Source organism: Erpetoichthys calabaricus, chromosome 4 (genome assembly GCF_900747795.2).
Source record: "Erpetoichthys calabaricus chromosome 4, fErpCal1.3, whole genome shotgun sequence".
NCBI lineage: Eukaryota > Metazoa > Chordata > Cladistia > Polypteriformes > Polypteridae > Erpetoichthys > Erpetoichthys calabaricus.
Genome location: NC_041397.2, coordinates 5859696 through 5877222, shown reverse-complemented (window position 1 = coordinate 5877222; position 17527 = coordinate 5859696). Strand labels below are relative to the sequence as shown.

Below are 17527 nucleotides of genomic sequence, written 5' to 3'. Positions count from 1 at the left end.
TTAAATTCAAGATTCTGCTTCTCACCTTCAAAGCCCTACATAACTTTTGCCCCCCTCTTCCTCACTCCGTTCAGGGATTGCTCCTGCCTTGTGCTGTATTCTTGCTGGGGCTGGCGTGACACTGGAAGGATAGATGTATAGAATAATTAAACATGTAATGCGAAGATATTTCAATGTTCCTTCAAAGTTTTGAAGAATCGGAGTTCTCAGCTTACAGATGGCTTAACGTCTATTACTGAGCTGATTGTGTGGCGATTGGTTAGTTGGAGAAAGAAAAGGAAGGACAGGAATTGGAGGTTAGTAGGTTTGAAAGATACAGTACTGCTGCAATAAATTATTTAATTGAGGGTCACGCATGGCGCAGCAAGCATCTTGCATGTGGCAAGAACAATCTCTGGACGGGGCGCCAGCTCTTCACTATCACTGCGCCACTGTGTTTCCATTATTTAATAACACGCTTTAATTCCTATCATCATGAAAATTATATCAAGTATACATATCAGTATTTAAATTATTCAGAGAGCTGTAATATCACAAATGGATTCTGTGTCCTGTCGAAGGAAGAGAAAGCCCGTTTAAGAAACACGTAGCAATTCACACATATGGAGCACAACAAGAACACGTACAAAACAAAACATTTAACGTGCCACTTTAGTTACTATGGGATTTGAGAAACTAGTAAATGAAACAATTTTAAAATGAAGTTTATGATGTTCTAATTTAATGGCAAAATAAACTACGTGATTAAAGTGGAAATTTCAAGATTAAAGTTGACATTTCGAGCTTTTTTCCCACTGTGTCTATTTTTTTTTTCTTTTCTCTGTACCCTAATGAGCTTTCATATGACGCTCAGACGGTGGGCTACGACTCATCTTTTCACAGCGACTTTGATATCTGACAACTTCTTTTTTATTTCGGGCACTGTGCGACTTTGTGAACTTGAGCTTTCGAGTTTCTCTGCCACTCTACGTCACTCGATCAACTTCCATTTGTTGATTATATCACTGTTTAAACCAACAAATAGTACGTTTTTCTTTGCCTCCACTTGGTATTCGCTGAAATTCTTCTATTTCTTCTTTTCAAAGAACATTGAGCTTAAGGGCTATTTATATTGATTTGCATATTCAAAGAGGCGTAATTCTGGGAGGAGTTAGGGAGTGGCAGCAGGCGCATGCACGTGCGTTACTTTTCATGCTGACTGGGATTTATGGACCGGAGGAACTTGGAAGATGGCGTATGCACAGATTTATGCATCTGGATTTTTTTGTGCGTACGCATATTTCTGCTTTTGTCCATATGCCATGTTTTAGTGTGAATTCTACGCACGCCGTTATGCATGAGACCCCAGGACTGTTCAATGCCCACTTTGTCCTACATTCAGGATAAAAGAACTGTTGTAGCTCATTGTTGAACTGGATAAATAGCTCCTGAGGAGTAGACCCCGGTAAAGAACCCCGCCATACTTGCTGCGACCATCTGGAAGAGCACAAATGAGAATGCAGAGCTATTCCCTTTAATGAGCACCATTCAGTGACAGGTTAGTAACAGCACACTAAACAACTTCTATAATTAATATTGTCACTTGGAGAATCGGCAAGGTCTCCAGTAATTGTCTCTGGGAACTTGATGGGAAACTAGACCATAAAGAACCAATTAATTTTCTTCAGAATCTAGGACCCCGTTCATTTATTTATTTGACCCAGAAATCACAGGGAGAATGGGGTCTTATGTTACAGCCTGTCAAGCCCTAGCCTCGATGGTTGCCTCTCACTGAACACGGCTTTTTGACTCATTGTTTGTATCCTTCTTTTATCATCAGTAGAAATATCTTTTGATATTATGATTCTTCTTTTTTTTTCTTCCATTATCGTATTTGTCCAGACGTATACAGTGAAACCATTTATGTTCATCATCTAGAATAAGAAAGCTCATGCAGCAGAGTGACACAATAGTTGGCATTCTGGGTCTAATCCAAGCCCCCCATTGCTTTCTATGTGGAGTCTACATGTTGCTCCTGTGACTTTGTGAACTCATTGTTTTTATTAAGTCATGTTCACATTTGCATTTTTTCCAAGGCAGACACTTTTTTCCAAAGCAATTCACAAAATCGTCAACATAATTGAGTAACATCAGTCTGGGGGCTGTTTGGGAACAAGTGTTTATAAACAGAGTGGCACGGGGGCACAGTGGTGGGGCTGCTGTCTCATACGTAAGGATACCGGAGCTTGTATGTTTCTCCTGTGTCATATAAAAGGTCAACATAATCGAGTGGGTTTCATCCATTGTGTTTAATTGCATCAGCTTCTATCCAGCTCTGTTACCATGTGTCACAAGAACAACAAATAGACATCATCAAGGTCTTAGGCAGCCACCCGTATAATGTGCCTTGGCTGCAAAAAGCTATTTAAAGATAGTGAGTCCAAAACAGAACTGCCTTATTGAATCAAGATGGCGGCTTTAAAGGCCAGTGTAGGAAGTGATGTCATCAGGGCTGGAAGAGGAAGTGATGACATCAGGGGCGGGGAACAGAAGTGATGTCATCAGAGGCTTTGCAGAAGTGACGTTATCGAAGGCAACGGAACCCTGCAGAATTTCCCGAGAATGGATCGAGAAAGACGGTTAGTGAATTGCCATTATTCAGGTCCTTTAGTTGACTCCTACTCGCACGTGTGTGACACGTGTAATTTTCAAATTTACACCCATAATCTACAGTATATATATATAAAAGCCAAATACCACTGACTCACTCATCACGAAATTTCCCAAATCATGAGGACTTGGGAGTTGAAATTTGGAATGTAGGTTACCCTTGGACCATAGGTGCTCTCTAAGAAACAGTTTTAAAAATTTTGTGGTCCAAGCGCGTTCTCTGTATGTCTGTCCGCTTTTCATGAGAGAAATACTATAATTTGCTTGAACTATGCAGTTGATTTTGCAACTTCTCTCATCGCGCTGTAAGATTTCACTTACAGTACCGATGTATTTATGCAAATCCAACAGAGTGACTGTCGGCCGAGAGTTGGGGGGGCAGGGCCTTCCTCATTCACTCGCCTGCCTCTATTCGAGTCGCTTGACCTCTCGCCACATGTTGGAGTGCACCTCGCCTCCGCTTAGCTAGCGATGCCTGTTTGTTCAGCAGACATTATCATCTAGAGATTGTTAAGGAGTAACGTTTGACGTTTTTGAGAGAGAGATCAAAGCTACATGTGTTTTAGAGGGTAGCTGCTGATTGGTAGAGATATCACGGCCCTGTACTTTTCTCCCCACGCGGGAGACAATCTCCTGTCAGAGCTGAGCACGATCAGATATAGTGTCATATTGATTTTTAAAGTTTGTCCTGCTTCATTACTATGTGGGCGCAGCCGCGGGGTACAGTTAGCATAATATAATATAATATAATATAATATAATATAATATAATATAATATAATATAATATAATATAAAAGGGGGATCTGCCCACTACTTGTTTCGCTCATATATATATTTTATTCTAATCAATAAATCAAGTGGCCCAGATGGACTGTGGCTAGCTGACATTTATAAACTCGTTAATGCTCTTCTTGGGCTATTTTCCATCTGACCTAACCATAGCTCTTTAATTATGTATTGCAAATAATTTTAACGGCAAGCATGTCAAATTGCTTTATAGACTTCTAATGACTTTAAAATTCAATTGCATTTATATAATGGATGGCCATTTGTGCTCTCATTTGTTCTCCTCTTAAGTCAGAAGTTGTGCACTTTTCTTTTCTTTTTTTTTCCCATTCACTTTCCGGCCTCTTGTGTTTGTGATAACGGATTTCTCAAATGAATCATTGAGAACACGGCTTGTTAATTGAATATTAGTCCTGTAAAGGGGTGATAATGAGACAATGAGATGGCAAGAGCACCTCCCACCCGCAGCAGCAAAAGCTGTCACCTTTGGTCGGAAGGTAGTGCATACATGTGAACGTGCTAAGTAGGTGTTGCAAACATGACAGTCTGATGGAAATTCTCACCTAAAAGGAACAATTAGGCACATCTGAAAGTTTTGTAAAAAAAATTAAAAACTTGTATAAAATATTAAAACTCTTGTACTGTATAAGTCAAATTTGTGAATGCTATAAATGTGCATCCTCCTGTAAGCACGGGGTAGGAACTCCTTCCATGAGCATTAAGTGCAAAGCAAGAACCACATCTAGATGGGACACCAGTGCAACACATAACATGATCATCCATACAGACTTCAATTATAGCATAGCATTACATTTTCAGACCCACTTAAATCCAGTTGTGGTTGGGCAGCATTGAGTCCTTCAATAGAAAGACTTGCAACCACCAATGATAGATAGATTTTCCAATACAGTTGCTTCCTGGTCTCTCTACAGTGCAGTATTGCCACGATAAAAGCCATAAAAATTGCAGAGGATATTTGAGGTTTCCGCTAACAATTATTAGAGGGTTTTTTTGAAGAACACTCAGCTGGGGATGCATCACAGTCAACAAGCAGCAAGGAGAAATGAATAACGCTGTAGCGGTCTGGTGCCGCTAAGATTCACACTGTCGAGAAGACGGCGATTTATTTATTTTTATGGTGGAGATTCCAGGGATGCACCCAGCCTTGGCCGGACCCACACGCACTCACAAACAGACAAAAGCAAAGCAAACCGGTAATCAAACAGCAAATAAAGAATGTAATGAAAACAAATGAAAACAACGATACAACCCCTGTTCCCCTTACGGCGATTACATGCCACATTTTCCAATACAGTTGCTTCCTGGTCTCTCTACAGTGCAGTATTGCCACAATAAAAGCCATAAAAATTGCAGAGGATATTTGCGGGTTCCGCTAACAATTATTAGATAGGTTCTAAGGAAAAATCTGCAAATGCCTGAGGCCATGAACTCTGAACCGCGACTTCACGTGGATCTACTGTAGTCATGTCTTATATAATAATTAGTCACTGGTGTGATTTGGGATAGTGGTGTTTCGTGCACACATATATATATATTATTGAATATTTGTTTGTCTTTTCAAGATAGATAGGTAGATAGATAGATAGATAGATAGATAGATAGATAGATAGATAGATAGATAGATAGATAGATAGATAGATAGATAGATAGATAGATAGATAGATAGATAGATAGATAGATAGGGAAGCCACATTCTATCTATCTATCTATCTATCTATCTATCTATCTATCTATCTATCTATCTATCTATCTAAAGTCATCGTCTCGATCCATTGCACTAATTCCCTTCATAATGTTAAACACTTCAGTCAGATCTCCTCTTAATCTTCTTCTGCTTAAACTGTAAAGGCTCAGCACTTTTAATCTTTCCTCATAACTCATCCCCTGTAGCCCTGAATCAGCCTAGTCGCTCTTCTCTGGACCACCTCTAGTGCAGCTATGTCCTTTTTGTATCCTGGAGACCCAAACTTCACACAGAACTCCAGATGAGGCCTCACCAGTGTGTTATAAATCTTGAGCAGAACCTCCTATGACTTGTACTCCACATATCAAGGCGCTATATAACCTGACATTCTGTTAGCTTCTTAATGGCTTCTGAACACTGTCTGGCAGGTGACAGTGTCATGTCCACTATGACTCCTAAATCCTTCTTGAGGTGGACTTTCAATTTTCAGACCTCCCATTGTGTATTCAAGCCTAACAGTTTTTACTTCATACATGTAAAATTGGGAATAATTGTGGATGTGAGTGGTGCTTTGAGACAATGGAACTGGAAATTCTCTGATCTGGAGGGATAAAAGCTGACACACAAACGCTGGTGAATCTGCCTTCTTTGTATCCCAGTTTCAAATAAAAACTAACAGCGTCCGATCTGGGGTGGTGGGTGGGGGGTTGTATCGCAAACATGACTGAGAGAATAAAAGTGAAAAAAAATGCTAAGTTTGACAAGTACAATAAATGAACACCGGATGTTACAGATGAAAATCAAATGTATGTTTTTACTATATAATATTAACAATAAGAGCAGCTCACTACTCAAAACGGTAAATTTGGAAGGCAGCTAGTATCAAACTAGCCATTGATTATAAGTCAGCAGTTTTTACCGCTGCACCACACAAGCTATCGTATCAGTAGCCTACCCTAACCTGTTTTTCTTTTTCTTCGGTTTTATTCTTGAACAAAAGCTCACTTGTTTCGTTATACTTGTATCTTTTGTGAAAGTGTTTATTTGATATTTGGACTTCAGGATTCACACATTATACACTTCATGTCTAAAACATGAAAAACCTTTCTGCTTTAACGATGTCTTTACATAGATTCTTATAGACACTCATGAAATGTATGTATTCCAAATGTTAATATATTATTTACCTTCTACAACTCCAGGCACTTCACTCAAAGATAAAAACTGAGCACTGAGAACCTTCTTTGCAAATTGAGCTGCGGAGGTACGCAGGTGAAATGGGATAGCAAGCTGCTTGCTGCTTGCACTGATCGACACATTTACAACACAAAAGACGCTGACAGAGAGGTGCAAAGGGATTTTTTCATAGACTTTGGTAATTCTATTTTTAAAAGGTCATCACTTTCTCATTGTCGATAAGCCCCTGTGTCAGTGTGAATTATCCCCTGGCTTTAAAACTTTCCTCTGGTTATTAGGTAGCGATTAAAACTTGATGACAGATCGGCTTGATTTTTGGTTTTGCCTTTGTTATGATTTGAGTTTCTTTTGATTTTTTAAACATTCATCTTGGCACTGTTTTGTAAGTTTTAAAATGCAAGGAAATCAGCTTCATAGTCAAAATTTTACTTACAGCTTCCATTTTCAAGTGGATTCATATTTGCTATCTTTTCCAAAGACATTTTGGTTTGATGATGGGTGCCGCCATCTTGTGGAATTTGCGTTTCCATGGGGATTCTCCCATGATGCACCACTTGTGAAATCATCAATACACCGGTATTAAAGCTGCTCCCAAAACAGTCACTTCTGCCCAAGATTGGGCCAAAGTTAGCTACTCACTTTAGTTGTTATTTTGATTACCGGTCACTGAAGCACAACTCGGCCATTTTGGTTTAAGACTTGAATCTGATGGTCTCTCTTGTTGACTTTTGCTTTGACTCTGTTCTTTTGTCCTGTGCTTCACTCCGATTTTCTGACAGACCACCCTTTGTGCAGTCAGTATAGCCTTCCTTTGTTGACTCATTCCCTGTTTATATCTCATCTCCTGATCCTTTCCATTAAAAACTCTTATTGTTTCAGTCAGTATGGTGTAGCAGTCGCAGTGATGCTAACATTCACACTGTCATGTATTTATTTTATGGCGGGGATCCCAGGAACACACCCAGCCTTGACCTGGTGTTTACACACTCACTCACAGAGACAGAGTCAGTGGCCCAGTGAATCAATAAATAATAATGAAATATATTAATCAAACAAAGGACAAAAGAACCTGCAGTATAACAAATGCACTGTAAAACAAACAAGAGGAGACAGAAAAAGGTTTGAGGTATACTTGAAGAACGTATACACCCCATACACTTGAAATCTGGTTCATGAAATGCCAAAAAAAACAACAACAGGTCTTTACAGACTTGAGTCCAAAACAGAACTGAGGTACATTTGAAAAGATGTTCGATATGTAGCTGACTGACAGGAAGAGGCGGGTTTGGAGGTGGAAATGATGTCACAGGGAAGCAGAATCTGAGGGACAGGAGTCAGAATTGATGTCATAGGATAATAGGTATGGGTAATAATAATGGGTGGTGGCCGAAGGCGGGGACCTTGGCGGTCCGATCCTCGGCTACAGAAACTGGCTCTTGGGACGTGGAATGTCACCTCTCTGAAGGGGAAGGAGCCTGAGCTAGTGCGCGAAGTTGAGAGGTTCCGGCTAGATATAGTCGGGCTCACCTCGACGCACAGCTTGGACTCTGGAACCAATCTCCTTGAGAGGGGCTGGACTCTCTACCACTCTGGAGTTGCCCCCGGTGAGAGGCGCCGAGCAGGTGTGGGTATACTTATTGCCCCCCAACTTGGAGCCTGTACATTGGGGTTTACCCCGGTGGACGAGAGGGTAGCCTCCCTTCGCCTTCGGGTGGGGGGACGGGTCCTAACTGTTGTTTGTGCGTATGCACCATACAGCAGTTCGGAGTACCCACCCTTTTTGGAGTCCCTGGAGGGGGTGCTAGAGGGCATACCTTCTGGGGACTCCCTCGTTCTGCTGGGAGACTTCAATGATCACGTGGGCAATGACAGTGAGACCTGGAAGGGCGTGATTGGGAGGAATGGCCCCCCTGATCTGAACCCGAGCGGTGTTTTGTTATTGGACTTCTGTGCTCGTCACGGATTGTCCATAACGAACACCATGTTCAAGCATAGGGGTGTTCATATGTGCACTTGGCACCAGGACACCCTAGGCCTCAGTTCGATGATCGACTTTGTGGTCGTGTCGTCGGACTTGCGGCCACATGTCTTGGACACTCGGGTGAAGAGAGGGGCGGAGCTGTCAACTGATCACCACCTGGTGGTGAGTTGGCTTCGATGGTGGGGGAGGATGCCGGTCAGGCGTGGTAGGCCCAAACGTGTTGTGAGGGTCTGCTGGGAACGTCTGGCAGAGCCCCCTGTCAGAAGTAGCTTCAACTCCCACCTCCGGCAGAACTTCGACCACATCCCGAGGGAGGTGGGGGACATTGAGTCCGAATGGGCCATGTTCCGTGCCTCTATTGTTGAGGCGGCTGACCGGAGCTGTGGCCGTAAGGTGGTCGGTGCCTGTCGTGGTGGCAATCCCCGAACCCGCTGGTGGACACCGGCGGTGAAGGATGCCGTCAAGCTGAAGAAGGAGTCCTACAGGACCCTTTTGTCCTGTGGGACCCCGGAGGCAGCTGATAGGTACCGGCAGGCCAAGCGGAATGCGGCTTTGGTGGTTGCTGAGGCAAAAACTCGGGCGTGGGAGGAGTTTGGGGAGGCCATGGAGAATGACTTTCGGACGGCTTCGAGGAGATTCTGGTCCACCATCCAGCGTCTCAGGAAGGGGAAGCAGTGCAGTGTCAACACTGTATATGGTGGGGATGGTGCGCTGCTGACCTCGACTCGGGACGTTGTGGGTCGGTGGGGGGAATACTTCGAAGACCTCCTCAATCCCATTAACATGCCTTCCAATGAGGAAGCAGAGCCTGGGGACTCAGAGGTGGGCTCCCCCATTTCTGGGACTGAGGTCACCGAGGTGGTCAAAAAACTCCTTGGTGGCAGGGCCCCGGGGGTGGATGAGATACGCCCGGAGTTCCTCAAGGCTCTGGATGTTGTAGGACTGTCTTGGCTGACACGCCTCTGCAACATCGTATGGACATCAGGGACAGTGCCTCTGGATTGGCAGACCGGGGTGGTGGTCCCCCTCTTTAAGAAGGGGGATCGGAGGGTGTGTTCCAACTACAGAGGGATCACACTCCTCAGCCTCCCTGGAAAAGTCTATTCAGGGGTCCTGGAGAGGAGGGTCCGTCGGATAGTCGAGCCTCGGATTCAGGAGGAACAGTGTGGTTTTCGTCCTGGTCGCGGAACAGTGGACCAGCTCTATACCCTTAGCAGGGTCCTGGAGGGTGCATGGGAGTTCGCCCAACCAGTCTACATGTGTTTTGTGGACTTAGAAAAGGCATTCGACCGTGTCCCTCGGGGAATCCTGTGGGGGGTACTCCGAGAGTATGGGGTGCCGGCCCCCCTGATAAGGGCTGTTCAGTCCCTGTACGATCAGTGCCAGAGCTTGGTCCGCATTGCCGGCAGTAAGTCGAACCCGTTTCCAGTGAGAGTTGGACTCCGCCAGGGCTGCCCTTTGTCACCGATTCTGTTCATAACTTTTATGGACAGAATTTCTAGACGCAGCCAGGGTGTTGAGGGGGTCCGGTTTGGTGGGCTCAGGATTGGGTCACTGCTTTTTGCAGATGATGTTGTCCTGTTTGCTTCATCAAGCCGTGATCTTCAGCTCTCTCTGGATCGGTTCGCAGCCGAGTGTGAAGCGGCTGGGATGAGAATCAGCACCTCCAAATCCGAGACCATGGTCCTCAACCGGAAAAGGGTGGAGTGCCCTCTCAGGGTTGGTAGCGAGATCCTGCCCCAAGTGGAGGAGTTCAAGTATCTCGGGGTCTTGTTCACGAGTGAGGGAAGAATGGAGCGTGAGATCGACAGGCGGATCGGTGCGGCATCCGCAGTAATGCGGGCGTTGCATCGGTCTGTCGTGGTGAAAAAGGAGCTGAGCCGCAAGGCGAAGCTCTCAATTTACCAGTCGAGCTATGTTCCTACCCTCACCTATGGTCATGAGCTATGGGTAGTGACCGAAAGAACGAGATCGCGAATACAAGCGGCTGAAATGAGTTTCCTCCGCAGGGTGTCTGGGCTTTCCCTTAAAGATAGGGTGAGAAGCTCAGTCATCCGGGAGGGGCTCAGAGTAGAGCCGCTGCTCCTCCGCATCGAGAGGAGTCAGATGAGGTGGCTCGGGCATCTGATCAGGATGCCTTCTGGACGCCTCCCTGGTGAGGTGTTCCAGGCACGTCCAACCGGGAGGAGGCCCCGGGGAAGACCCAGGACACGCTGGAGGGACTAAGTCTCTCGACTGGCCTGGGAACGCCTTGGGATTCTCCCTGAAGAGCTAGAAGAAGTGGCCGGGGAGTGGGAAGTCTGGGCATCTCTGCTCAAGCTGCTGCCCCCGCGACCCGACCTCGGATAAGCGGGAGACAATGGATGGATGGATGGATGGATAATAGGTTCTGAGGGACTGAAGGTGGAAGTGTCATCACAGGGAGGCAGATTTTGAGAGACCAGAGGTGGAAGTGACATCATAGAATGGCAGGTTCTGAAGGACCAGAGGTGGAACTGATGTAATAGGATGGCAGGTTCTGAGTGATCGGAGGTGGAAGTTATGTCATAGGATGGCAGGTTCATCATAGGATGGTAGATTCTGAGGGACCAGAGGTGGAACTGATGTAATTGGATGGCAGGTTCTGAGGGACTGAAGGTGGAACTGACGTCACAGGGAGGCAGGTTTTGAGAGACTGGAGGTGGAACTGACGTAATAGGATGGCAGGACCTGAGGGACCGGAGGCAGAAGTTACGTCATAGGATGGCAGGTTCTGAGGGACTGAAAGTGGAACTGACGTCACAGGGAGGCAGGTTTTGAGAGACTGGAGGTGGAAATGACATCATAGGATTGCAGGTTCTGAGAGACCAGAAGGTGGAAGTGACATCATAGGATGGCAGATTCTGAGGGACCAGAGGTGGAACTGACGTAATAGGATGGCAGGCTATGAGGGACCGGAGACGGAAGTTATGTCATAGGATGGCAGGTTCTGAGGGATCAAAGGTAGAAGTTACATCATAGGATGACAGGTTCTGAGGGACTGAAGGTGGAACTGACGTCACAGGGAGGCAGATTTTGAGAGACCAGAGGTGGAAGTGATGTCATAGGATTTCAGTTTCTGAAGGACCATAATGTGGAAGTGACATCATAGAATGGCCAGTTCTGAAGGACCAGAGGTGGAACTGATGTAATAGGATGGCAGGTTCTGAGGGACCGGAGGTGGAAGTTATGTCATAGGATGGCAGGTTCATCATAGGATGGTAGATTCTGAGGGACCAGAGGTGGAGCTGACGTAATAGGATGGCAGGTTCTGAGGGCCTGAAGGTGGAACTGATGTCACAGGGAGGCAGGTTTTGAGAGACTAGAGGTGGAACTGACGTAATAGGATGGCAGGTCCTGAGGGACCGGAGGCTGAAGTTACATCATAGGATGGCAGGTTCTGAGGGACTGAAGGTGGAACTGATGCCACAGGGAGGCAGGTTTTGAGAGACTGGAGGTGGAAGTGATGTCATAGGATTGCAGGTTCTGAGGGACCAGAAGGTGGAAGTGACATCATAGGATGGTAGATTCTGAGGGACCAGAGGTGGAACTGATGTAATAGGATGGCAGGTTCTGCAGGACCGAAGGTAGAAGTTGTGTTATAGGATGGCAGGTTCTGATGGATCGAAGGTGGAAGTTACATCATAGGATGGCAGGTTCTGAGGGACTGAAGGTGGAACTGATGTCACAGGGAGGCAGGTTTTGAGAGACTGGAGGTGGAAGTGATGTCATAGGATTGCAGGTTCTGAGGGACCAGAAGGTGGAAGTGACATCATAGGATGGTAGATTCTGTGGGACCAGAGGTGGAACTGATGTAATAGGATGGCAGGTTCTGCGGGACCGAAGGCAGAAGTTGTGTTATAGGATGGCAGGTTCTGATGGATCGAAGGTGGAAGTTATATCATAGGATGGCAGGTTCTGAGGGACTGGAGGTAGAAGTGACATTTTCATGAGGCGGGTTCTTCTGGTGGTCTGCGGAAAGAAAAAGGAGAAAGAGTTAGAGTACAGTACCATGCCCCTGCACGGCAGAGAAATACATTTATTCAAGCCCATAAATTGTCTCCCACGTGCACATGTGTGACAACATGTAAGGAAAAGGCCCTCCCCAGATCCCTAACAGCGATAGCAAATTATAACACAGCTCAACAAACAATAAACACCCTCGATAAACGCTAATGACAATGTCCAAAGCACAGTCGAGTGTTGCAGAAGCAGCTAATGATGGATGACAGAGTGAAAAATCCTGTGAATGGCTGACTTTAAGCAATGTAGAGTTTGTCGTACCAGTTTCCTGATGCGGTGTGTGGGATGAGGTGATTGGGAGTGGTCGCTCTGATGGATGAAGATGTGTCCAATCTGTACAAACTCAGATGAACAGACAGGCACAAGTCTGACCGTACATCCAGTTGGGAACAGCAATCCAAGATAATCAACGGGTAATCCAAATGTGTGAGAACAGCATAATAACAGACAGACAGATCGCGATCCCCCTCGGTGTCTTACTGTTTCCCTTTTGAAAGGGCCCGCTCGCTCAGTCTTCTCTCCTGAACCCTCCAAAGCTGTCCAATAGTGGGAGATGTAGGACATTTTTTACGTATTGCAGCTACACACTTTGCCGATTCTCCTTGTACCCATTTTGGTTTTCTCCTACATTTTCCCCTGCTGTTAATTGAACTGATGTTGGACCTAAAGCTCACATCTGTGACTGAATGGGGGTTTCTGAGAGAGCATGGCCCCCTTGATGAATTGTGACAAAGACCACGGCTGGTTCCAGCCTCCAACCTAAGCTTTCTGAGATAGGTGACACTATAATGTAGTGATTCTTAACCGTTTTTGAGTTACTGACCCCTTAAAGAATCTGATGAAGGCTAAGGACCCCCTTCCCCAGAAATATTTACATAAACACAACTTTGCATGCAATTGTAGCGGGGCTACATAATAATAAGTATTTGTTTTCTGTCTGAGCTGAATGCATTTTGTTTTCATCATCCTGTTTACTGTCCGTTATATGTACGTCAGTAAATGTTGTCCCCGTAAGCGAAGAGGGGAAGGATGATGGAGAGAGACAGCATCCCCGAGACGGAAATCAGCTGTTAAACTCACCAGATACATACTCACCAGGAAATGTTGCATTAAAAAAAGAGGAGTGAAGACGAGGGAGGCGAGGAGAAAGAGAGAAGAGAGGAAGAGAGGAGAAAGGAGGCAATTTACTCGATCATTTACAAACTCATCACTGCCGTTTATTGCATCATTCGACTGCTTGCTTTTTTCAACAACCGATTCAACATCTCGACAAGCAGAGCCGAGAAATCCCGGGGTTCAGATTCATACCCGCCATGGCCAGGACTTTTCATGGTGAGGTCGTTTTTGTTTTCAGGAAGGAGCACAATAACACTACAGCCAGTATCAATACAGCCGGAATTTATTTTGGACTCATTTTTCACCACATTTCAATTGCTGTGTTTACCTAATCCGTGTTTGTATTTGTGTTACATGATTTTATTTATTGTTTCATGGCAAGGGAGGGTTCAATGTAAATATTTGTATACAGTACACCCCCAAAATTCACGGGGGTTACGTTCCTAGAGCACCCACGAATTGTGAAAAGCTGCGAATTTTGGATGTGGTTAAAAAAAAAATGCCTGTTTTTATAGTTTAAACCCTAAATATAGCCCCAAAACACTTTAATTTCAAACTCAGCTTAATACATCTATCCATCCATTTTCCAACTCACTGAATCCAAACACAGGGTCACGGGGGTCTGCTGGAGCCAATACCAGCCAACACAGGGCACAAGGCAGGAACCAATCCCGGGCAGGGTGCCAACCCACCACAGGATACACACAAACACACCCACATGTCACAGGTGTCTGGTCACACTTATAGGTAATCTAACTTAGACACCATTAAAATAACCGACTACACCACCCAGTTTTATCAAGCGACTGGGAACTTTACCAATAATAGCACACAGGTTTCTTTAAATTGGGCGGTGAGTGAACACACAATGAAAGACACAACAGTAATTTTAGAAAAAAGCAACAGTAAGTTCTATTACACAAGACAATATAAGGTACATTAAAAAGATGAACGAACATAACAAAAACTTAACATATCAGGAATCAATTTCCCTTTTTTTAAAAAAGGAAAATACACAGTCCACCCTCTAAAAGTCCGTTAAAAACAAGAATTGGAGGATACAACCTTTAGTGGTGCAGAGTCCAGTTTGTGCACTGTGTTACCCCAACACTTAATTGTTCAACTGTCCATGGATGCATTCTGTTTCCCATCAGAAGTTGTGTCAAATTGTTGACTCCCTGTCAGCGTCTCTTCGTTGTTCCTTTTTCTTCCACTCTGGGCTCCTTGTGTTGCTGGGACCTAGGCACGCCTCATTTCTCGTCTGTCAGCTTCGCTTGGTCCTTTCATGCGGATTCCCTCTCTCGCTGAACCCACATCCGGCATCTCTTTGTGGAACTGTCTCTTCCTCCCTGGAAGTGTTGCCGTCCTTGTGCCTCATGTCGTGCCAGCCAGGTACCCTTGTCTGCCTTCGAGCCCCTGTGCCCTATCCGAGTGTCTTGGCAGCGTTTCCTGTGGACTCTCCCCCCTCCGCCTTCTGCTGCCAGGAGTTTTTATGTACTTCAGTCCCTGCCATTATCAGTTCTGGACAATCAGATTAAACAATGGTACATCTGCATTTCACAAACAATCCTGACAAAATCAGTAACTGGATTATCCAGAATCCTCCAAGGAAGCAGCAGTTCTGTTATCACATGTGGTATTGTTTGTAAATCTCAACCAGCCATAAATTTCAAAGTGGTGACTCCTTTGCAGTACAGCAAATAAATACATCCTGCAGACAGCCTTTTAACTTCTCACCCCCCAGTCCCAACAATGGGTGCCTAATGGAACCACCCAGTGCACAAAAAAATGTCCCCCTCTGACACACACACCAAGCACACACTAGGGCCAATTTAGAATCGCCAATCCACCTAACCTGCATGTCTTTGGACTGTGGGAGGAAACCGGAGCGCCCGGAGGAAACCCACGCAGACACGGGGAGAACATGCAAACTCCACACAGGGAGGACCCGGCAAGCAAACCTGGGTCTCCTAACTGTGAGGCAGCAGCGCTACCACTGCGCCACCGTGCCGCCCCCCCAGCTTAATACATTACCTAAAAAAAAAGAATGTAACGGTACTGTTCCAGGCTCAGGTTGAAGATGCACTGTAGAGAACTCCCCAACTCCAACGCACAGACCTTCAACAGTCGTGGTGATACTCCATCTGGACCCACTGCTTTGCTGGCACAAAGTCTCCTCAGCTCTCTGCTTACCTGCGCTGCTGTAATTGTGGGTGGGGGGAAACTCTCTCCTATGCTGGCATCAGCAGAAGGATGGGTGGAGGGTGCAGTACTGAAAGTTTCAGTATATCCATGTTTTATTTTACATATCTATTACTGTTGTCTGGTTATTTCATCGTGTCGGGAAAAGTAAGACAACTTGTAAGGAGTACGACTTGTTATTAGAGCAAGAAACCTCAGGTGATCCAAGGAATAGTCTTGGTAGTGTAGTGGCCAATCTGGGTAAGGGGTCAGCCGTTACACAATACATATATGACATACACAAAGTATTATTAAACTTTAAAGTAAACAATCTAATGAAAAACACTCCTTTTGTTATGCAAAAGTAACGGCCACTCATTATAATTATGAAATATAATTCTCTTGTGCAAATTAAAACAGATCTACTACTACTACGTTTTCTACTTCCATTACTACTGCTACATTTACTCTTAATCAACAGTACCGGGATGTACAGTGAATATAAATGTTAATTTTTATCAGACCCTCACGGACCCCCTGAAACCCATGGTGGGGGGGGGGGGGGGTCCACGGACCTCAGGTTAGGAATCCCTACTTATTAAGGAGTAAAGAGGTTTAGAAATGGAGATACAACCAACGTTCTTAATTCCGCTTGTAAGTAGGTCATTGTTTTACTGTCAGTAACAGAAAGTTAAACTTTTTTTTTTTTACAGGTGTGCGCGGAGGATGAATTTCTGTGATGACACTTTCTCCGGTTCCTGTGGAAACACTGCACCTTCTGCGTAGTGAGAGGAGTACCTTTGTGATGACAGAAAAAGTGCTAACAAATATGTTTTAAGAAGAAAGAGCGCAGCGCATAGCAATCACTTGTGAAAGTGCAATGTGGCGCATGAATTAAAGTGAATTTCATGCATCACACCTACTGTACCTGCACCTCATGGAAATGAGCAATCACACAAAGTGAGCAAAGCGAAAGAGGAGCGTTACATTTTTAACCAGGTAGATGTAAATAAAGCTTTTTTTTTTTATGGAACCATTCAGACAATTATTAATATATTAGCATACTCTTAACAAAGGCAAACACCTTGAAGAGCAAAACTTTTTTCTTCATCTTTCCTTCAAGTTTTAATAAAAGGCATTAAGTGTATCAGTAAGAGTGAAAGGGAAGGTCTACAGGACGGTAGTGAGACCAGCTATGTTATATGGGCTGGTGACGGTGGCACAGGAGACAGAGCTGGAGGTGGCAGAGTTAAAGATGTTAAGATTTGCATTGGGTGTGACAAGGATGGACAGGATTAGAAATGAGGACATTAGAGGGTCAGCTCAGGTGGGACAGTTGGGAAACAAAGTCAGAGAGGCGAGACTGTATTGGTTTGGACATGAGCAGAGGAGAGATGAGGGGTACAACGAGAGAAGGGTGCTAAGGATAGAGCTGCCAGGCAAGAAGACAAGAAGACTGCATAAGAAAAGGTGTATGGATGTGGTGATAGAGGACATGCAGGTGACGGGTGTAACAGAACAAGATGACGAGGACAGAAGATATGGAAACAGATGATCCGTTGTGGCAACCCGAAACGGGAGCAGCCGAAAGAAGAAGAAGATTGAATTTATTAAAATCAAACACCATTCCATAGAAGCAAGTCAAATTTTACAAAACAATGGCCATTTTTCTAGTCCTTGAGGTTAAAGACTAAAGACTATACTAGCCCTTATGTTAAGATAGATAGATAGATAGATAGATAGATAGATAGATAGATAGATAGATAGATAGATAGATAGATAGATAGATAGATAGATAGATAGATAGATAGATACTTTATTAATCCCAAGGGGAAATCCACATACTTGTAATATTTCTAGTGTACTATTG

The 17527-nt window shown here is 44.7% G+C and overlaps 1 long non-coding RNA gene across 1 annotated transcript in view; it reads left to right on the top strand.

Moving 5' to 3' along the window:
* The window catches only part of LOC127527466 (uncharacterized), a 93036-nt gene extending 75986 nt beyond the window's left edge, over positions 1-17050 (top strand). The window contains exon 3 of the long non-coding RNA XR_007934762.1: positions 16826-17050. This is a non-coding gene — a long non-coding RNA (uncharacterized LOC127527466). The remainder of the gene's footprint in view (positions 1-16825) is intronic.
* Positions 17051-17527: the final 477 nt, after the last annotated feature.